Genomic DNA, 22,865 nt, shown 5'->3' on the forward strand with positions numbered 1-22,865 from the left:
CCCATCACCACCAAAGCCAACCTCCATGAAGGAATGAAGGCTGTTGCCGACTGGATGAAGATCAACCGTCTGAAGCTGAACTCGGACAAGACGGAGGTCCTCATCCTTGGCTCCAACCCGTCAGCCTGGGACGACTCCTGGTGGCCAACGGCATTGGGGACAGCCCCGACCCCCACCGACACGCACGCAACCTGGGAATCATCCTCGACTCAACGCTCTCAGTGACCAAGCAAGTCAACGCCATCTCCTCCTCCTGCTTCAACACCCTCCTCATGCTCCGCAAGATCTACAGACGGATCCCGGCAGATACAAGAAAGACAGTCACCCAGGCCCTCGTCAGCAGCAGACTCGACTACGGAAACGTCTCTACGCGGGAGCCCCGACCAAGCTCATCAATCGACTACAACGCATCCAAAACGCCTCGCCACGTCTGATCCTCGATGTACCATGACATGGCCACATCACCCCCCACCTGAGAAACCTACACTGACTCCCCGTCAACAAGAGGATATCCTTCAAGCTCCTCATACACGCACACAAGGTACTCCACAAGACCGGCCCAGCCTACCTCAACAGACGGCTCTCCTTCTACACCCCAACCGCCAGCTACGCTCCGCCGACGAGAGATCCTTCTCCCACCTCACCGAAAAGACATGGAACACCATCCCACTGAGCCTACCACAGACTCAAGACCTGATGACCTTCAGGAGGATACTAAAGACCTGGCTGTTCGATCAGTAGCGGCCCCCACCTCCCCCCCCACCGCCTTGGGACCCTCGCGGGTATGTAGTGCGGTTAACAAATGACTGATTGATTGATTGATTGCATTATATTACTTTATTTTTTGAAGTGCAGTGCAGTCTTTTTATACACCCTTCTATGACATGCACATGCATTTAGTGTTACAGCGTCACTGGAATAACCAAGCACATTTCACAGGTCTTTCCCATGAATTTTAAGTTGATGCTGTTAATTTATTTCGTGATTGTGAGAACATTTTGAAAAGTCTAGGCTGAGGTCCAAGGTTAAGGTGTAGGAATAGGATATACAATCTCTAATCCCAAAATTCCCATTTAGCCCAATTTGCATAATTCTAGAGAAAACAGTTTAATTTCTTGTGCCTCCATTCCATTTTAATAACACAAGCAAAAAGGTTCCTGCAGGACTTATTTCACATTATTTAGCAATTTATGTGTATGTCATAACAATGAGCATAATCAATAGAAAACAAGAGATTATAATTTGATCAGTGTATTTTATATAATGATATAAGATATATACAAAAAATATATCCTATTTGATCAGCATAGGTAGACATCCATATGACAATTCATGTGCGGCAACTCAAAAAATAATAAACTGCTACTTCAGTTTTTCATATGAGCAGTAGTGACTGACACTTTTGCAGATTATATGGACAATATGTACAATTTATGCCATATATACATTATTTAACAACTATATACATTCTTGATATACAAAGCTTGATGATGTTGTTAGCAAAAAAGTGTCAATTCGTCGACGTTTCGGTCTCACACCCCGAAATTAACCGAGACCATCATCAGGACAACCGGTGCAACATGAATCTATAGTAAAACAACATATCATGTAATCAGTAATAATCTCCTGTATGCATGCTGTGTACCGTCTGCCCACACCGGATATGGTGCCCAAAAACTGAGAAACTATATACAGTGTCGATAAACATATATACAACTATACAACTGTACAATAAGCCAATCACCAAATACCCACTATATATGCTTACATAGAGTGCAAGTGCCACATATTATTACTGGGTGAACACCTCTAACTTATTAAAAAGTCAACTCATCTGTAGATACTCACAGATGTAATGCCAAAGTAGACCCGTCCGGTCCTACAACAGAACAAACCAGAGTACCAATACTTAGTACAACCACCAACATATAGTCACCTAGAGCTGACATAATCTAATAAAGCATTCAGCTTACCTCCTGTTTCTTTTTAAACTAGGAAGAGGTAGGTGCAAATTCTCATTCAATATCTTCGGGGATGCTTAGTTTGCCTTCGTGGAATCTGCACAACATATAAAGATATCGCATATCCCTTAGTTCGCACTCACAACATAACCAAATAAAGGACCTAAAAAAGCGCTACACCTAAAAAGACTCTAAATAAAGCGAGCTAAACTTACTGTCAGGGAATAAAGCACCAACACGGTCCACCACTCGCTCAAACAGTCGAGTGAAGGTTGGCGTCTTCCTGGTACTCTATGGCCATTCTCGCTGGTCCCGTGGTATCGCGTGTAACGTGGCGGCCATATTTTTTGTCTTATTGTCACTGCCTGACTATCCATATAACAATAGATGTGGGTCAGGCAAGCTATTCGTATGCACCCACGGCTAAGTATACTAGAAAACAGTGAGATGTAAAACATATACAGTGCCACCGCACCGGAAAGGCCATCCTATCTAACTCAACATTCACGTCGAATTGAAAAAAGTCATGGGAACCCAACCTATACATTCTACCATCGTGTACTCTATTACTCCTGGTCCCCTGGGGATAACAACAACATATATACAGCCATCCTATATCAGAACTTGGAGGGTATGTTCATACATATGAGGACTACCTAAGAGTAGCTAATGTCTGCCATTCAACAAAAGAGTTAAGCCCACTTTCCACAATTTTAGCTGACCATATCCATCTGTTCTCTTTTTCGGTGAGCAGACGGTCCACGTCATGCCTTCTTCTAGAGCTTTAAACTGCTTCCAGGACAAACCACTTCATATCATGTGGAGAATGTTGTTTAGCCAAATAATGCTCAACCAATGGTGCTGTTTCTACTTTACAGCGTATCCTCGACTGATGTTGTATGATACGCTTCTTGATTTCTTGGGTGGTTTTACCTATGTAGTAAAGAGAACAAGGACATTCTATACAATAGATGACATTTCTAGTCAAACAATTGGTATGTTGTCTAAGCGTCCAATTCTTCCCATTAATGCAGCAGTTTTTTATGGCTAGCGTTGTCTGGCAGGCACTACATGAGCCACAGGGGTAATGGCTCATTACAGGAGTCATTCCCCACATACTCTGCATCGAATTTTCTGTTGGTTCTTTGTATGCCTTTACCAAATGATCCCTCAGGTTGCGTGATCTTTTAAAAGCAAACCGAGGCACAGGGAGTTGTGGTTCAATTTTGTGTATTAAGTGCCAGTTCTTTGTCACTATCTTCTTAATTAGATTAGATTCAGACCCGAATGTGGTAACGCATGTAATCGGGTTGCTAGCCACGCTTTTGATACTTTTAGGTTCCAGTAGGGCTTGTCTGTCGTAATTCCATTTCAGCATTTCAGCAAAACATGGTGTGCTTAAAGTAAACGTATTAGCTATTACATAAAATGCATTGGTATAGACGCACGTGTTATTTCACATCATATTTATTTGCCCGGCGGTGTTCTTTATATGTTCTTGTTTTTAGTTCCTTTCTTTGCGAGATTGCAACTTCTGATAACATGAGAAAATAGGATAAACAAATGCTCCCACGGGAGAAAAAAAAGATTGCGCTGCACCATAAGATTAGGAAATAATGGGGAAAAAAAGAAACAAGTACACAACATTATTGGATTTTATTTTCAGATTCCCTTTTTGTGGATGGTCGGGGAGGTTAAAGGTTTATACAAGTGAGAGATTTTTTTACGTCTATTTGATTGCCGAAAGGAACCGCTGCAAAAGATATTTATTTTCCCAGGTCAAAATACATTATATTGAGTTTTGATCACGAAAGACGTGCTTATTGAGTGCAGACAAGACAGAATGTGCTGAAATAAATTAAACAACACGTGAAATACAGAGTAACAGACGGGAGACACTCTATTTACAAAGGAGTGACATTCTTCTCCTGGTGTGAAGGGTGGCTCTTGTTTGCCGAATCACTGGCAGCTGCTGTAGTCCCAGACAAGGCCAAAAGCTGTTATTATTCTCCTGAATATATGACAAAAGAGTTTTGTTTATTTTAAAACGGCATACTCATACTCTTCAATAAGCAATGTTTGATTTGAGCGCCTCATAGACCACTGCAGGTATCTGCGCGCTGTGCAGTAACAAGTGTTTCACTCATCCTGCAATTACACTCTCCCGCAGTGCGCCAGTCGCCAGACCCACAGCGTGCCCTCGCAGCAGGTAACAGGAAGTTGCGTAGAGAGAGCGAAAGGGACTGAGTGCACCTATTCACATGGTCAGCGACTAGCTGCCGCCTCCCCCCCAATCCGGCACCCAACACCCAGGAACGTGGACACGAGACGTGTTTTACTTTTTGGAAGGCGGGCGCTAGTCGCCCGGCCGTATTTATTAAAGTATGAAATTAAAAAGGTTTTAATTGCATAATCAACAATGAATACAAAAATCAGCAGGACATTCAGTTATACAATTCTTATCAACAAGTTTGAGAGCCTGACCTTAACAAAACTCTAATACATGTTGTTACCTAGCTTAAACTAAACATCCTAAACTTGATTTTTGTACATTTCTGGCCATATGGCAGGGTCACTACCGGTGTCAGGTCCTACAAGCTGCGCCTCCCCCCTAGAAGTGCGCATGCGCAGTGTTACCCCGGGAGTTGCCCGGTCTACGCCCTAAACTCCATTTACCCACTAAAGGAGGGCCCTTACTCTGCGCCGGTGGCGTCATGAGTCCACGCGCGCGGGGTGGCTACCAGCCTAAGGAAAGCGTGAACTACTCCTACCCGCGCTCCTTTGCCTATTACCTTGCCCCTGGAGTTCTGGGAGTGGCCCGCAGGCCCCTCCCCCCGGGCGGGACCCTCCATAGGATGATGCCCGCCCCCTCAGACCTCAAATATGTGCTCACCGATAATGACCTTACCGCATGCCCCATACCTAATAAATACGACGACCTATGGGAAAAAATTCTAAAGGACAGCTACACTGGCTAATAAATAACAGTATCAACGTATAGCTAAAAGGGAAAAAAGGCCTAACGACACATGGTATTAAAATACAATTCACTTCACACATGTTTTGCCAAATAACAATATCAACGTATAGCTACAAAGGGAAAAAAGGCCTAAAGACACATAGCTTCAAATACAATTCACTTCACACATATTTTTTGCTAAAAAAGGGAAAAAATTCCTAAACAAACGCATCACAAAATACACCAACAGACCACTCTCTCCTGTGGTCCGTACCTTCGAAACTTACCATTAAACCAGACATAACACTGCTCCAAACTTTGTTCCAAGGGATGGTGGGTGGGAAAACAAAGAAGCCCCGAACGCGGGGCACAACGTTCAGCGAGGGAGCGTCCAGGGACAAGGGGGTCTCCTGGGCGCTCCCTACCTCTTATTCCCGAGGGGCCGGTCGGCCCCTCCCATCGCCCGCCCCCCCTGACCCGGAACCACTAAATTGAATCCGGGTCAGGAGGGCCGCCGGCCAATCGGCGGTGGGCCGCACCCCCCAGGGCACGCCCCCACCGCCGAAGGACCACAAGGAGAAAGGGGGGGGCGACGGTCGCCGCGCCGCCATGCGTGCGGGGGGGCCGAGGGCCCCCCCTTTTCACTCGGCCGATACTAGAGAACTCGTGTGGCAAAGAATTCATCAAGGGAATTGGTATCAGTAATTAAGACTTTAACCAATCCACCCACTAATAGTGAGTGGCCCATCCGAAACTTCGGAGGAAAGGTGTATTAATCTGGCCTCATACTTCCTCGCGAAAGTAACGGATATTTATAGTTGCTTTGAAATGGATGGAGACCACACAATAGAGTGCGAAAGAGAACACAAACCAGCTCCTTCACAACAGGTCATCACCAATTTCCCAATTAGGGAACAGAAGGATTTAGAAGTGTCATTGAAGACGGTGAACTCTGGCTCACCCCTGGATCCAGCATCTTCAAATATTCTTAAATCAGTAACACCCATATGGCACCAATCTTAACGAAGTTCATGAATCAGTCACTAGAAACTGGCATATTTCCAGTGGCCTGGAAACATGGTGTGATAAAGCCTTCATTGAAAAAAGCTAACGCAGATCCATCACAACCAGGGAACTTTCACCCTATTTCCTTGCTAACATGGATGGATGACGACAAGTTTTTTAAAGTTAAATGGGGACAAGACGGAGTTGCTACTCCTTGGAAATAAAGCAATACCCAGGCCCATCATAGACTGGCCTGCGTCCTTAGGTAATCCACCTATTCCAGCAGAAATAATAAAAAACATAGGATTCTGGCTAGAAACTGATCTTTCTATGGTGACACAGGCAAAGAAAGTCACTGCAACTTGTATTGGACTTCTTAGAAGCCTGCGTAAAATCCTGGATAGAATCCCCATACAACTAAGGACTAGTGGTCCTTTCACTTCGCGACTGGATTATGGAGACTCATTGTTCCTGAGTGCACCTAAATATGTCACCGAGAGACTGCATGTGACTCAGAATGCAGCAGCTAGGCTGCTATGTAACAACCCGGTGCGGGAGTCAGTAAAAAAGCATATATTTAGACTCCACTGGCTCCTGGTAGAGGCCAGAATAAAATTCAAGGCACTGGTCATTATTCATAGAGCACAGCATAATAGAGGCCCAAAAAAAGTTAGAAGGCTGATCTCTCCCTACATCCCAAAGAGGCAGTTGCGATCCAGCATGGAAGAACACTTATACAGACAAAGATTAGGGAAGAGAAATGGGGAGGAAGATCTTTCTCTCATCTAGCCCCCAAACTCTGGAACTTCTTGCCATTAGAACACAGATTATTAGACAGAGAACCAGAGTCTCGCAGAGAGATCAAAACTTGGCTGTTTAAGCAATACATTTAAGACATGGTTGACCTGTATTTAGTACCTGACCGCGCAGCGCTGGGAAGCCTCAGGGCAGCCATGCACTTTACACATCCCATTAATAATAATAATGAAGCAAATCGGTCAGTCCCAATCTATACGTCTCTGGTAAATATCTTCTTTGAATAAGAATAGGTCCCAGAGCTCAGATACAGGAGTCCTATAGGTTTACTGACAAAACGCTGGATGGGTGGGACATTGTGGGTGGATGGATGGGCGAGTGGTTGGATGGCTGGCTGGATCATGGATAAAAGGATGGATGGGTGATTCGGGGGGGGTGCTATGCAGGCGAATGAATGGACTTGCACAGTGCACCTCTGTTCCAGGGTTTTCTAGCTTGGAGGTGGCGGGGAATGAGACTTTATGTCCTGGCTCAGTCCAAGACCAATGGTATCTTCAAACCTTGTTCGGTGAGCTCCAATTTAACACATTTGCATAAAATGGCAAACATGTGTACATGCCCGCTTCGAATATTTGGGGAAAATACTAAGCAGTAAATGGGCAAGTGGCGCTGTCCACATATATTGCATTGTTTGCAGTTCTATATACGAGGGGGCTGGGCCTCTGCAGTCCACACCCAGTGCGCACACAAACATACAATTTACACACAGGGACACAGAAGGCCCTTCCTCTGACCTTGTGTAAGATGGATCTCTTTGGTGCAGGTGTCTTATTCGACTTGCTGCCTGTTTTACACTTCTTCCAAAAGTAATTGAATAGGGACATTTGCAGTCATGGCAGGTCACTCTCAACTGGATGGATATGTGTCGGATAAAATAAGATTGTTATACAAAAAGGAAAGCTTAGACAAAATGTTTAAAGTTGCCAAAATGAAACGCTATCCCTAATGCTCATTCATATTATCATCAGGATTTTCAATGTATCACTTGGCAGTTTCTTTATTCTATAATATCTTGTACAGCCTGGTATGTGTGATCCACTGCCTTTCAATTAGCTTTGGTGCTTTGCAGTTGCGGCCTTCTGTAGGCATTTTACAGGGTTGATTTAGATCGTAGTGAAAATAGGTGGAGCAAAAACACATTGGCTTAAAGGTTAGTTGCTTTGGGCTCGATGTTCAACTGCTAAAACAATGTGAGCAATTCTCAGAAATATTGTCTGTGCTTATTAATAACCAATTGTTTCTCTGTTACTGCCACCAGTTCCCCATTGGTTTGCTGCCCGCTCCACCAATGCCCATATACGTTTTAAATGTTAGCCATATATTGCCTATTTGCCAGTTTGAGAAGATCAAATGGGAGAGGGTCAACCATGGCTACGCTGTGACAGAGTAGACCTAGAGACTGCTCAGCCAGGTCCCTGGAATCCATAGCTGAATGCAAAAGGAGGTCACAGGTGTCTGTTCTGCCCTGTGAAGCTCTTCTGGAAATCCCTTAATATACCATGCCCATCGCATTTTTGGTAACTCCCTAAATGCTATAAATTCCTTTTAACCGAATGCCCTCCAGCCCTATTCTTTATCTTGACAAGGAGGCTATTCATTATATAAGAAATAAGTAAGCAAACACATTTTAGAACTGACCATGGTAACATTAGAGTGATCTTCACAGCATTTTAGAAGCAATAACATTTTGTTCGCTATTAAACTTCATGAAATGCCTCTTTTATGCAATATGTTTAGTCCAACAGCATTCATTCAACGATTCAAAACTATATATTTACGAGGCACATTTATTTTAGACAAAAAATTGATTAACAATTTGTTTTAGGAGAAAAAAAATGCCGTACCGAATCCCACCCTCTAAATGTAGTGAAACTGAGAAGTGAACCTCCCCCATCCTGTGAACCCCTTTCACAAATGTGTAAAACCAAACCAAACCACACCCAGAACAACCTGAAACCTGATAGTGGGTATATCAGGTATGCAAACTGCTTGTAAATTCACAATTCAAATGTGGGCAATAATGCAGCTGTGCCTAATATAACATAAAACCAATTACATGGGGCCCTATCCCATAATATGTTTCTCTGTAATGCATTACCTCTACATCCCTCATCCAAGTCCTTACGCCATGAAGGCGACTCCTTCCTCTGGACAAAAAAAACACAAGAGAATTCTCAGTAATCCCTAGCTCCCGCATGCTATATAAGGGATAGATTACCCAGAATCCTCAATGTTTGTTTTGTCTGTCCTCTGGGACGAGGAACGCAGGATGGAGAGGTTAGTCTGTGGGAGCAGGGCTTGCCTGCTGGGCTTGTGAGCTCTATTCCTCTGCAACACAGGACTTCTGTGGTGGAATTACCATGCTTGGTGGCAGTGCATGTCCTCAGTGTTTGGTCCTTCTCCCGGTTAAGCTAGATCCAAGGAGCAGAGCACCATGGGTGCTCCATCCCCTTATTGGTGGGCTGGTGCGCTTTTGTTGTTCTCCTCTTCTCCTCCCCCCGGTTATCCTGGGAACCAAGGAGCTAAGTTCAAAGGGCTTGCTGCTTGTACCTGGTGTCGGAGCTGAGTAGGGGCTTTTTAGTTGCTGCACATGCACGTCCCTTTGTTTGGGCCCGACTGGGTAAACCTCTTGGTGGAGTATTTAGGATGCGCTCCTGCCAGAGGCAAGTGCCCATTGTTGTTTGGATGGTGCAGATGGTGTCAGGGCCGGACTGGGAACCACAACCGGCCCTGGGAAAGTGCTCGGCTGCCCCCCTCCACCCTCCCCACTCGGTGGGTTGGAGGTGCCGCCAAGCTCTTTGCCGGGGCCGGTTTTCGGCCGATTTTGGTACAGGGACGATTTTGCAGCTATGCTGCAAAAACGGCCCTGTAACAAAAACGGCCCCAGGGGCCAAAAACCGGCCCCCACCCTTGCAGAGCACCAGGGGATTGCCCAGGGCCCGCTATGGCCAGTCGGCCCTGAATGGTGTTTTGAATGCTTTTCCCTGGTGAAAATAGTGTTTTGGTGGTGTCCTGCTTCAGATTCTGCTCCAGCAGAGTGTTGTTTGGACGTTTCCCGTTTTTGAGGTATGTGGAAGTAAACCACTGCAAAGCATCACATCTCCCCCTCCAGATCCCCACTATCCTCTTTTTCAGATAGGGCCTCTTCTCCCTCCCCTAAGTGACACAAGAAGGGTAGAGAGGGAGGTGAAGAGGGGAAGATTGGCCATATAGTTGTGGAGACTTTAAAGACCTTCAGGATGATTCCAGGAAGAGGAGTATTAAGTAACCCGATAAGAGTTTGGTGAAGGTCCTCTTTCTCCTCCAGGTGTCTCCTCGAATAGCGAGGACTCTAGGTCACCCCCAGATTTTATGAGGAAATATATCTCTGGAGACGAAATGCAGGAGATACTCTCCTATGGTTGTTCCACCAGTTGTGAAGCCTTCCTCTTCCCAGGATACTGTGCTGCCCCTGTTTTGCAGCCATCTTAATGTGGGACACCCAAGTCATCAGTATATTTTGGACCTTATTAACAATTAATGGAAAGACCTTGAGAAACGTTCTCTTCCTAGGTTTATGATAAAACTCTATCCCCTCGAAAGGAACTGAGACTGTTCTGCCTGATACAATCCTAGTTGATTCCGTGGTATTCAGGTGTTCACCTATTACTGATGAGACTATTTTAAAAGATCCAGTTGATTGGAAGGTGGATTCCTCATTGAAAATCTTTTTATGGGATCCCAGATTGCAATGATGGTTAGAGTTTATGAGGCCTATATGACACAGTGTTTACTGACTTAAAGTTAATATTCCAGTCCATACAAGAGCAGAAAGACTTTCTTAATATGTTAAAGTCTTTAAAGCTGCAGATAAAGATCTTGTCAGATATCTCTTTTGACATGGTCAGGTCCTCAGCCTTAGCCAGTGGATCTTTTATCTCTGCCAGACACAATTTTTACTTAAATGATTAGAACACCGACATAACCCAGAGAGCAACTGCCCTTAAAATGCCTTTTGATGGTCAGAGATGTATAACAGACTTAGAGGACAAACTCCATCATCCCTTTAAAGAAAGGAAACATTTTTCTTCATTTAAGAAGGAGGTGCCAAAGTTTTCAAGGTCTCCTAGATGGAAATCCTTCAGACAACCTTCAAGGAGGCAATCTTCTGACCATTCTTCCAGATCTCAGCGCAAATCCTCTACTTTTTGTTCATTTAGGAAACAGAAATCAGACTTGGAAGCCAAACCGCAGAATTTCTGAATATGCTGGGATTTATGCAATCTTACATGTTGGTGGACGGATAAGAGAGCTATTCTCCGAATGGAAGTCATTCACTTCAGACAAATGGATGCTCTACATTATCAAGACGGGCAACTACATAGAATTTCTGACTCCTGCAAAACTTTCCTGAACCATTCATGCACCTGTTCTCAGTAACTCCTTTAAGAGTCAGGCCTTGATGGAAGGAATTGCCTTCCACCAGAAGAAAAGAGCAAATTTTCCTGTTCCATGGAAGGAAAGGCACCAGATTGTTTACTCAATTGTCTTCCCGGTCAAGAATTGCTTGGGAATTGACCAGGAAAAACCTCAATCAGTCTTTAATCTGATCTGCAAGATATTCAGATTCCCATTTCTAGACCTATTCGCATCAAGGCGCAATACAAAGGTCTGGAGGTTCTGTTAGAGGTTGCAGGAGAAGAGGGCATAGGGAACGGATGGTAGGGTGGTGGATAGGCCCCACAAAATGTTTATGCTTTCCCTTCTTTTCCTTTAATCAGATGGACTTTAGAAAAGATTGAGCTGGAAAACGCAGAAGTGATATTGATAGTTCGATATTGCCCAAGACGATCTTAGTTTCCAGTTCTAAAGAGGCTGGCAACTTTTCCTCCATAGATTCTTCAATCAGCTCGCTCTCCATTCAAGACTACTTGCCATCTACATCTCATTTGCTCAGCCTTCAGGTTGAAAGGCTGAACCTTTTAAGTAAGGGTCTCCCTTATATTTTGGTTGAAACAATTCAGAATTCAATAAGGCCTTCGACCCTGAAAATCTATTTTAGACAGCGGGATAACTTGCACAAATTGTGTTTCTAGCAGGATTTCTTGGTTTCACCTGTCCATTTTCTGCAGTCTTGCAGTTTTTGGCGGAGGGATATCAGCTTAACCTTTGTCAATCCACCCTTAATTCTCACTGGTTCTCTATCAAACCTTTATAGAATGTTCTGAGCCTCAAAAGGATATTGATACTCTGATTAACAGTGTCTTTAGGAGTTTTCTATCTCAAGGTGAAATATTCTTCGTCTTGGGATCTGCCTTCCGTCCTAAAATCTTTGCAGTCTCCTCCTTTGAACATTTAGAAGAAGTTGTTTTGAAATTCTCTCATACAAGGTTCTTCTTCTGTTGGTGATCCCTCCAGCTCGAAGGATTGCTATACTATAAGCTTTACTCTACCACCCTCCTTTTTTGAGGTTCTTTGATGATGGTGCCATTCTTGCCAGATCCCTTTTTTTCTTCCAAACATCAACTCTTTTGCAATTCACAAGAGGTGATTCTTTCATCTTCTTCCCTTCTCCTTCTTCGGATGAGGAAAGGTCTCTACCCTCTTTGGATGTTAAATGAGCTCTTTCATTTAACTTAACAGATCACAAGCATTCCAGAAGAAAGATCAACCGTTTATGACTTTTAAACAAGCTGGTCAAGGAAAGAAGGCAACAAAATTTACTTTAAGTAGGTGGTTAAGGGCTATTATTATGTAGGCTCAGCCAGTGGCAGCTCTTCTTCAATGGCGAAGAGCGTCACCTCATTCACTACAGAAAAAAAATAGCACAATAGTAAAATTATTTTATGTTTTTATTTTTCTCCGACTGCCAATGCTGCCTAGTCAAGGGCGGGGTGGGTAAGGCCAGGTATCCAGCCAGCAGGGGGAGGGGGAGATGGGGTTCACTGGAAGTGCGCCCGACAGTTTGGCCTGCCATCTTAGGCCGGCCAAACTGCCATGCACACTTTTATTTCTCCAACCCAGCAGTATTGTACAGCTGGGTGGAGAAACGGCAAAGGCTACCATTCAGTTATTGAGCGCTTAACAAGGCCGCTCAGGGGGCGTGGCCAAGCAGCATGGCCGACAGGACGTGAGCTCCACCAGCTCCGTCCCGAGGACCCGATTATCCTACAAAAAGATCCTGCCCGGGCTGTCTAATCGAGAGTGGATGGGCCGGAAACTTCCCTGCAACGATCGAGCCCCTCACATTGCTGGGGCGACCCGTAAAACCCCCGCAAACACCGCCGGAAATCCTATCGGCGATCCGAGAATTCCGACCTGAGCCACGCGAGGCCGTGGTCTGGGCCTGCGGAGGAGTGTGGCGGTGCGGGTGGCCTGTCCAACCGGGGTATCTCGCCGCTCCGAGACTGGCCACATCCTCGACGGACCTCCGCTTGCTGGGGAGGCGGCTGGCGACCATTGAAGAGAGGCGGGCAGCTGATCTGGGGCCTCGGCGAGTCGCGCCGGCCCGTGCGTGGAGATCGCGGCGCCCGCCCCTCCCCCTGACGCCTTACAGAAGTGGAACCACCGATCGGGGAGCTTCCCCTCGGGTGAGTGCCTGGCTGATCCCTGAGGCCCTGGGGGACTGCCGGAGGGCTGAGCGGGGCGGCGGTGCTGAGAGCCGGGGGTCGCTTCTTTCCTCACCGGAGGCGGTGGCCGTCAGCGGCCGACCTGAACCCTTGAGCTGCCGAGCGGCCTGGCTGGGCTGATCCGACCTGACGCGGGGAGCTTGCGGCGCCTGCCCCCCCTCTGGACAATCGACTGTGGCGGACCTTCCGTGGAGGGCCCGTTATAGCTGTGGGTCCTGCGGCAGTCCGTGGGATTGCGATTCCGGTGACCTGGTGCCCCTCCCCCGCTCGCCCGCCATCTTGTCCGGGTCCTGAGGTGCTTATTTCCACGCGCCGCAGCAGCGCACGACCTGGAGGATCCCTGGCCCGCATTACACTGCAGTCGTGCGCTCCCCTGGGGGTGCGCCCTTGGAGACTTGGGGGTCGTACTGCTGCCTTTTGGAGGTGGGAGGCGCCGCTTCGTGTGCCCTGGTTGGCGGGGGAGCCTACTGGACTGTATCGTCCCGATCACCTGAGGTCCCACTGCCTGACCTGGGGAGTGCATAGTGTACTGCTGGCCGCCCAGTTGAACGTAACCATTGGGGGCGCCGGATTCCTGACTCTATAGGTACATCTGCATCGAGAAGGGGTGTCTACCCCTCTGCCTTTGCTTCCTCCATCTGGTCCCCTGCCTGGGTTGGACGCCGTCTGGGGCGCAGGTGTCTGAAGCTATCTAACACTGCCATCTCACCTGATAATCCTCTCTTTGGTCCACTCTTGCGTTCCGTGCCTAGCCAGTGGTGCCTGGGGGTAACCCTCTGGAACATATTGGGAGGGTGCACATTCTACCCTTCCTGATGGCGACCCGCAAGGATAGGTCCTCGAGGTCCTCCCAATCCAACACCATAGTGCAGTACACTACTCCACGTCTGCCTTCACAGAGGATTACACGGCAGACGGGCCCGGAGGACGGAGGGGATGGGCCAGCGGAACCGTCCCGAGGGGAGATCTTGAAGGCTATTCAGGGATCCCATTCTGCCTTGGAGAGGCAGATTGAGACTGTATCCATTGATGTTAATCTACTTCGCACAGATCTCCACAAGGTGGCGGACAAGGTCTCCGACGCGGAGGGTAATATCACCCAATTACAGAATGAGGTGGCTTCCTTGCAAAAGTCTGTTGCGCTCCTTACATCCACTACCCGTGCGCTGGAGAGAAGAGCTGAAGACGCGGAAGGAAGAGCCCGCCGAAGTAACATCAGGGTCCTGGGTGTACCGGCACGTTTAGAGGCGGGAAATGCAGAGCGCTTCTTGGAAACCTGGATCCGCACTCAACTATGCCCAACCGGACTGTCCGATGTCTTTGTCATTGAGCAGGCGCACAAGGCCCTTGTCCCCCCTCCACGCCCCGGCGAGTCTCCTAGAGCCCTAATCGCAAAGATCCTGAACTATAAAGATCGTGACTGTATCCTGAGGGCCGCAAGGGAAGCGGAGTCCCTAACAATCGAGAACAGCCGAGTCTCCATTTATCCTGACTATACCCAACAAGTGCAGGAGCAGCGGAAGTCCTACTTAGGAGTTAAGCAAAAACTCCGGGAAATGAAACTCCAATACATGCTTCTATACCCGGCCAAGCTCAAGGTGCTCTCTCAGGGCCGTGCTCACTTTTTCGAGTCTCCGGTGGAGGTCTGGGAGTGGCTCGAAATACGGGGAGACGACCTACCCCCTGGTGAGCACGGTGGCCCCCGCGAGACCTGGGGAACCCGACCCCAGGGACGGCGTCGAGGCAGAGGAAGGCGCCAATCTGGATCCCGGGGTTCTGCCGAGCCTCGGGTTACTGTGGGAGCGGATGGAGCACTCCGCATGAGATCATCGTCGACGGGGGATGCCCCGGAGTCCCCTGGGGCGTCCAAACCCGGTGAGGTTTTGGTCCCGGATACCTTGCAGGAAACATTGCCGGACGCGAACTCCACGGCTCCGGTGATCCCGGAAACTGGCCTTTCTGAACCAAGATTGGAGTAAGATTTGACTTGAGGTACTGTTTGGTTAATGCTCTGTTGTCCTCCGAATTGGGGGGCCTCCTGTTGGATCTCTACTTGTCCAATGTTATCCCTAACTGGTATCTGGGGCCTTGGATGCCTGGCTGCAGCGGGGGACTTGTTGCCTGATGGACTGCGGTACGGGGTCCACAATTTTTCTTTTTCTTTTTCTTTCTCTAGGCGGAGCGTAGCCCAACCTAGTAACTGTACTTAGTGGACAAGCCCGGGGACTGTCCTACACCACTGGGTCTCTTGGGGAGCTGGGGGGGAGGGTGGGTGGGTTTGATCTGTTGCAGGTGAGTGTGTGTTGTGTGAGTTGTATGGGGTGGCTGTGTACATCCTGGCACTGGCAGGGGAAGGGCGGGGTGGCGTTGGTGTTTGTTGCTATCCTCTTGCTCGTGGGTGGGGGTGGGGAAGATGTTTTTGAAGGAGTTTTGTGTTTTGGGTGTTTTGGAGGGTGGGGTAGGGTTGGTGCGGACATTATTGCTGGCGTTAAATACATGATGAATCGGACTTATGTGTGGCTCATTGGAAGTGCTCCTCCTTCCGTTCTGATTGGAGCGGGGGCCCGGAGGTGGCGGGTCGCAATGTATGTATGCTATGGCCCGGCTGGGCGCAATCACCGACCATGGGTTTTAAATTCTTAACCTGGAATGTGTGCGGTTTGGGTACTTGCACCAAGAGACATAGGGTCCTTTCCTTCCTTAAGCGACATGGGGTCTCGGTGGCCTGTTTGCAGGAGACCCACTTAGATGAAGACGGCGCTCAGCGGCTGTCTCGGAAATGGAGAGGTCAGATCTTCCACTCCTCCTTCTCCACATATGCCAGAGGGGTCCTCATTTGGGTGGCCCCAGGGATCCCTTGCGCTGTCCAGTACGTTGAGGCAGAAGATGAAGGCAGATATCTGCTAGTGCGGCTTAGACTAGATGATAAGGAATTATTGCTCCTGAACTCCTATGCACCGAATATTGATGACCCAACCTTTTTTTCTCAAATCCAGGATCTTGTTACTTCGGATCTCGATGCCCCCTTCCTCTGGTTTGGGGATTTCAATTGTGTACTACACCCTGAGTTGGACCGACATCCCCCTAGGTCGGGCACGGAGCCCCGTATGACGACGCGTCTTCGGGAAGTAATGCACAACTTGGGGGCGCTGGATGTGTGGCGGACTTGTCATCCCACCCAGAAGCTATACACGTGTTATACCCCGACACATGGTACCCATAGCAGATTGGATCGCGTACTTGCGGCTAATCTCGCCCCGTCTCTCACCTTAACGGTCACTCATCAGGCCCGATACCTGTCAGACCATGCCCCGGTGACGTGCATGGCACAGTGGGCTGACCGTGCTGCCCGTCCCCGCACTTGGCGAATGCTGTCTGACATTCTTCAGGATCAGGTGGGTAAGGACCATGTGGCGACTGCCCTATCAAATTACGTAGATTTGAACTGGGGCTGCGATGATCTGCCCTACTCCACCAAATGGGAGGCCCTGAAGGCAGTGGTGCGTGGAGCCTGTATGGGCCTCACATACGGGGTTCGGAAACAGTTGTTGTCTGAATTGCGAGATGCGGAGGTTGTGCTTCAGCGCGCTCAGTCTCGGCCGGACCCTGACGATTTAGACCAGAGGGCGGAGAAGGAGGCGCAAGTGTCGATACATGACATCCTCATCCGCCTTGACAAATATACATTGGGCCAATACAGACAGCGCCTCCATCGCGAAGGCGACAAATCTGGCCGCTTGCTGGCCTGGATCCTTCGACGTGAATTTGCGCCTGAAAGGATAGTTGCCCTCCGAGACTCGAGTGGTGCTATGGTCCATTCGGAGTCTGATATCCTTGAGGTCCTCCGTTCCCATCTGCAGACTGTGTACGCAGCTGACCCCTTGGTCACGGAGGAATCCTATCGGCCCTATCTACAAGATTTGGACCTTCGGACCCTGCCGGCGGGGGCGATGAAGGAACTCGAGGCCAAGCTGACGCTGGGTGAGATCGGCGCTGCGCTAGCCGCTCTCCCACGTGCTAAGTCCCCTGGCGGGGACGGTTTCCCTTCTGAGTTTTATCACTCTTTCTGGGACTTTCTGGCTCCCCTCTTATTACAGGTTTATAATGAAGCCCTGGACGCTGGCGCTCTTCCACCCACCATGAATCAGGGGGAAGTCTGCATGATCTTGAAACCGGGCGGAGATAGTTGCGACCCAGCAGCATTCCGTCCTATCACCCTGATTAATACGGATGCAAAGATCCTCACTAAATTGTTGGCCACTCGCCTAGCCCCACACATGACTCGCTTGATTCACTCGGACCAATGTGGGTTTATCCCGGGCCGTAATACGGCGATGAATTTGCGCTGACTGAACCATGTCCTTCACAAAGTATGGGGGAGAGAGGGTCCTCACGTGCTTGTTTCAATTGACCTGGCCAAAGCCTTCGATACGGTACATTGGGGGTATCTGATGGAGGTGCTCCGGAGGACGGGGTTCGGGCCAGGGTTTTGCAGCTGGATCAGTGTGCTCTACGGGGTACCCTGTGCTAGGGTTCGGCTGGGATCGGCCCGTTCGGAGGAATGGTCCTTGGGGAGAGGCACTCGCCAGGGCTGCCCTCTCTCCCCTCTTCTGTTTGCTCTGGCAATCGAGCCCCTGGCAGTCTCCGCCCGCACAGAGTTGAAGCAATGGGGAATTACGGTAGGGGACACTGCACATTTGATCTCGCTCTATGCTGATGATGCATTATTCTATCTAACATCCCCTGCCGAGTCCCTTCCCGCTTTGATGCGAACCTTGGACCGCTTTGGCGCGGCCTCTGGACTGCGTATTAAACTTGGTAAATCCTTGGTTTTCCCATTGACAGGTTGTGCACCGGACCCGAGCACAGATATCCCACGCTTGGGTCACGGTGCGAACAGGAGGCGTTCCGCTACCTCGGCATAGAGGTGGCCGCCACTGACGAAGCCCTGTTGGCCTGTAACGTCGACCGCGTACTTCAAGCTCTCCACAAATCGGTCACCTTTTGGAACACACTCCCTCTCTCCCTTATGGGGCGATTGGCGATTGCCAAAATGGTGATGCTCTCCAGGATTTTATACGCTTTGCAGAATACCCTATGTCCGTTGCCTCCCCGGGTGTTTCGTACACTCGACTCGCTCCTAACCTCTCTACTCTGGGCGAGCGGACGTAGCAGAGTCGCCCTGCGCACGGTGACCCGATGCTGGGAGGAGGGAGGCCTTGAGGCCCCGAGATTTGACCTATATTACTATGCGGCACAACTTCTTCCAGCCACACGGTGGTTCGCCGACGCAGAGAATTGGGAACTGGCACTGCTGGCAGGCACGGCGACCGAAAGGGCCCTGAGGGAGGCCTTGATGCAGGGACGGGGTGCAGCTAAAACTTTGCCATATGTGGTGCGTTACGCAGCAGCAATCTGGCAGCGATTCGTTGAAAAGGTATTAAGACGGGCCCCATTCCATAGGGAGCTCCCGGCGTGGCTCTTGGCCCCGGTACTCCGGATGGAGGAGAACATGTCCTACCGAGAGTGGCGCTGTGGCGGATGTGAGACCCTGGCGGACCTCTATCCGGATGACTCTTTCCTGTCCTCTGAACGTGCTATGGAGTCTTTTGGATTAAGTGAGGAAAATTGAATTTTGCCTTGTCATGTGTCCCTACGTGTTCCCCATTATATGTTATATGTGCATGATCGATATGCATATGTTCCCCCTTGACCGAATAAAGACGCAATTATAGTTGTGTCCAACGTTAGTATGCCAGTTTCCAGTTCTCGTGAAAGCAACGAGTATTAGGCCTATGTTGCCAACGTTTTACATTGTGCACGTTAATTCATCGAGTTGTCCCCGTTTCTAGGCCTCAAAAGGGCCCGGCCACCAGATTCAAGCTCCAGTCTCCTGAACCCACTCCGAGGAGCGATGCAGCCCCTCCCGCATCCCTGACCCTTCGCTTACTTTCTGCCAAGCAGCGCGGTGCCCGGCCTGGCCTGCCTGCCTGTCTGCCAAGAATATGTTATGCCTCTAGTTTTCAGTTCAGCTCCCCGGCTTCACATTCCTAAGCTAACGAACCGCATAAACATCTTCAGCTATAGTCTAGTCTTCCTGTCTCCATGCAAGAGAATTACTGAATTAATATCCATAGAAGATTCATAGCACACGCAATACATGTAGAATATATGAATGCACCAGCCTTAGTGTCAAGTAGCCTTTGCCCTGATGACATTTAGATCCTATCAACATGTACTCCAAACACCAGATACCAGATATGCTATAGGTACATGTCGTCCTGACATCCCAGACTTTAGTCTCCTCTTCTAGTGCAGAAGTCAGAGCCCCCAGCTCTCCCTAGTTACACGTCATGGCCCGTTTGCGCGCACCAGTAGGTTAAAGGTTCCAGCTGCCCAGGTAGCCCCCTCCATGTATCCACCCATTTATGACACTTCTGTGACGTTTTCATCACATGTCTATGTGCATGCCCTGTGCACGCCTTCTTTGTACGCCCATATGTTCTTTATCTCACGTTTGTCACTTGTTACGCCTACTGTATGCGATGTAATTGTACTGTTTTCCTATATATACTATGTAATGTTGATGAGACGTTGCAGCTGCCATTCCATTCCATTGCATGCCACTTCATGGTCTTTAGGCTCGAGCCATCCGATTAAAGCCATTTCTGACTCAGATTCCACGGATCCTGCCTCTTATTTATTGAGCTATCTGTTTTGGTTAATGTATAGAAAAATAGTACCGGTAATTAATTATTTATTTACCACATAAAATGGCGCCCGAACAGGGCCGAGCCCCTTCCCCACGCGCCGGCGATGTAACGCAGGCCCCCTGACACTTCTACAGCCGTGACGGACCTCTACTGCGCACCTGCAGATATTTCTGCTTCCAGTCTCCCTCAGGCCCACGGAGGAGACGGAGACTGCGGTCCGGCATCCAGACGAGGCGGTGAGGAAGGGGGGTCGTTCCGACCAGAGCCCAAGCCGAGAGAGCAGGGTCCGAGGTATCAGGAGGCCCACCTGTAACCGAAGCCCGAAGCCCGAAGCCCGAAGCGCATGCGTAGTGCGTAGCAGTAACCAGACGTCGTAGCAGTCCAGTCCAGTCCGAGGCCTTCAGTTTGCTTCCCGGTGAGTACCGTTGCTGGGGGTATCTAGACGGGTGTTCATTAATTTGTGCCCGGTCCGACGGGTTTGGGTACACAGATCCGGTCCGACGTGTTCACCTAGGTGGATACGGTATGACGTGTCTCTTCAGGAGACCGGTATGTTCTGTACTGTTTTAGCAGTGCATCCAGTAATTCTAGTAAGTCCGTTCTCGAGAAATTCAAGTATTGTGTTTTTCAAATGTATCAGGCAGTATTCTGTTCAAACTGTTATTAATGTGTTCTTGATGTCGTGGTATGAATGATTGTTTTTCTAGTCATTACTGTGTTCATTGTGTATTGTGTTCAAGTTCAAGTACGGTTCAAATATGCTGCTGTTTTCGAAATTACGTCAGATAAAAACCAGAAAAGGGTTACTCGAAGAATCAGTTCCTGTCCCTCCCAGGGACAGTCCTGGACATTTCATGTATCACAGGCATGGCTTAGATGCCATATTGTATCTAGATTTATGGGTTGATTATACAAAGCATCTTGAAGAGAAATATAGATGGCCTGTATCAGGTACATGGGATGCCGAGTGCATCATGCGAGTAGAAGAAGCATTATGGAAAAAGAAAGCCAGACAGTCTCAGAAAGATGCCATAAAGTTGTGGCGTAAAGAATCTCATAAAAGAACCGAGAAAGAATTCAGAAAAGCAGAATTAAGTAGGGAATCCTCAGAAAAAGCCCAAGAAAGGGAATTAATCGAAGAAGGTGAACGAGTTAGAGCAGAACAGTCAGACAGACAGAGAAATGCCCTTATTAGAGGTATGTATCCTCTTATCGCCGAGGGTTTGCCGAAGGCGACCCCGGAAGCACTCCATAATTTACCGCCACCCTTGGTTCCGACTAAGCTGCGTCATAAACCGACTGCAGCCGAAATTTTTCTCTCTTCCTATTTAGATGACACTGTTCCAGAATATGCTAATACAGATCCTACCCCGCCAGTTAAAGTTCACGTCCAGCCTCCTGTTAATAATGTAATTCCTGTGCCTCCAGTCGTTGGTCCTGTCCATGCGCCAGCACCCCAGGATCAACCCACAATACGTATCCCTACTGTACCAGTCACGTTACCGACAGCCGCACATTCAGTATTAATTGACGATTCCAGTTCAGGAGGGGCAGGGGGAGGTGCTCCTACCACCCCGCCTCAAACAAAGCGCCTGACGCTGAGAGATGCCGCATTACAGCGTACGCCAAAAGTGGCTACGTACGAAGCCCTCAGGAAGTTCCTCACTGACTGTAGATATGATCCAGTGCCAGGCGAAGATCACATGATATTATACTCCGTACGTTTACGACGAGTTGCAAACTTCTTGATCACCATATCAGATATGAAAGAACATTTAGACAGAATATATCATTTTATCCGAACAGGGGAGAACCCAGGAAGTATTCACGAAGCTATGGCACACAGGAAAGTCGAGATTCAAGGCATGATTTTGCAATTTCTAATAAATTGTTTAATAAGAGAACAGGATCGTCCTGATAAAAGTCCAGAAGAGATGAAAGTCCTGACAAAATGGAGTGACAATATAGCAGACGGAAAACACAAGACACAAAATAGTATAGAGACCATGTACAGAAAGATCCGGAAAGAAATTATAGGTATACACGAGAGAGAGAAAGCAAGAATAGTAGCAGACAAAGAGAATGATTCTTCAGACGAAGATGTAGACACCGAGAATCCCAGCAGAATAGCGTATGTAGGTAGAACGAGACCGTCAGATAGGCACGCACGCCTAGATTACAAGAAAGCTTTTCCTCCTCCCGTACCAGAACAGTGTTCTCTTGAACAAGTATTCCAGGCTACCGATAAAGTTCTGAAACTACGAATAGGTTACCATGAACTTAGTACCATGCATGAACAAGAACTAGCCCGATCAGCAGTCCGATGGGTTAGTGATTCTGCCACGTTCCCAGACGAAGTAGTGGCCCAAATGTTTTTGAAACTGCCCCCAGCCGAGCAACGACTAGTGGGTATGTACATGATCCAGCATCTCATCACTCTGTACGAGAGCCAGCATTCTGATCCAGGTCCCTTATATAATGTATTGAACGGGTTACTCCTAAACAGATGGAAAGGTCTAGGTACCGATTTAATTAGTGTGATTCTAGAACAACGCCACAAATACAGAACGTTCTTGACTCCGCATTTTGTTCCTGTTTCACCTCCGTTCTACATAGACAGACAGAATCCGTTGCGAGAAGTGCATCCAGTTAAGGGAGAGGGGGGTAATCTCGAACGAGTATTTGTTTACACCCCATCACGAAAATAGAACTACTAGAAATGAAAAAGTTAATACCCTGTCACGATAAAGATCCAGCAGGGTTCCATCGAGAATTAAAGGACATGCTCCGTATGGGAGAATAC

The sequence above is a fragment of the Lissotriton helveticus genome, chromosome 10 (assembly GCF_964261635.1).
Source record: "Lissotriton helveticus chromosome 10, aLisHel1.1, whole genome shotgun sequence".
Lineage (NCBI taxonomy): Eukaryota > Metazoa > Chordata > Amphibia > Caudata > Salamandridae > Lissotriton > Lissotriton helveticus.